The following is a 1,108-nucleotide window of genomic DNA, read 5'->3' as shown; positions in this document are numbered from 1 at the left end:
CACACTGAGCTTCCCACTGCAACTTATGCTTCATGTCCATGTGCCGGTTCATGCATGAAGTACTCAAACTCTGTATTTTTTGGCCTCTACTTAGCTTTTGCTGACAAATGTTACAGATAACACGAGTTGGGTCATCTTTATCGATCTGAAAAAATGCCCAGGCTATGCAAGGCTTAGCACCCATGCGACCTGAAGAGCCACCACGACTTGTGGTGAGAGGCAGAGTTGTGTTTGAGGATGCAGTTGTTGACGTGCTTCCAGTACTATGTCTCTGTCCAGGAAGGCGCAACCTGACCTCGTCGTCACTAGCATCTTCCTCCACCTCCTCTGCTGACCTCATCTCTTGACTGACTGTGGGTTGACAGTAAGTGGGATCTCCAACCTCATCATCATCACCCTGTGTGTTATCACACCCGTCGTCCTCAGAGCCAACCTGTTCCTGCCCTGACAAAAAACTAAAGTTGTCGCTCCAATCAGGTATTTGAGTCTTATCATCGTCTTCCTCATTGTCTCCACCAACAGGAGTTACAGTTTGGGAATGAGGGTCTACATTATGGTCAGAACCTTCTGCGTCTGGTCCTGGATCCGACTCATAAAGATTCTGGGCATCAGTGCAGATCATTTCCTCGTCTGGATTCACAGAAGCGCTGGAGTCGACCTCTGATTCCCAGGCTATAGTATGAGTAAACAGCTCTGCAGACTCAACCATCTGTTCTACCTCATACTCAGACGGGCAGCTGGAGATTTGGGAGCTGTGAGGAAGCAAGTGCGATTTGGGTGACACCTTTGAGGACTGGAGTATTTGTGATGTTGAAGTTGATGTGGAGGAGAGCCCACTTAAAGGAGCACTTGATATCCGTTGAAGCACCTGCTGTTTTTGTGCCTCATCTGGAATTTGTAGCGATTGGCGTGGCCGTAAGAAAGGGATCTTATCACATTGTCCGCTAAAAGAAGTAGACATTTTAGTTTGGCTGGAAGATGGTCTTTCTTCTGCAGATGTTACTGTTGCTTTAACACCTACCCCACGGACACAACCTTTTTTCCCCTTCCCAACACGCCTATTCCCCTTTCCACCAGCAGCAGGCCTTTTTCCACTCATTTTGGTGGT

The sequence above is a fragment of the Phyllobates terribilis genome, unplaced genomic scaffold (assembly GCF_046119375.1).
Source record: "Phyllobates terribilis strain yellow unplaced genomic scaffold, ASM4611937v1 Scaffold_5__5_contigs__length_657084704, whole genome shotgun sequence".
NCBI lineage: Eukaryota > Metazoa > Chordata > Amphibia > Anura > Dendrobatidae > Phyllobates > Phyllobates terribilis.
This window is presented reverse-complemented; position numbering follows the sequence as displayed.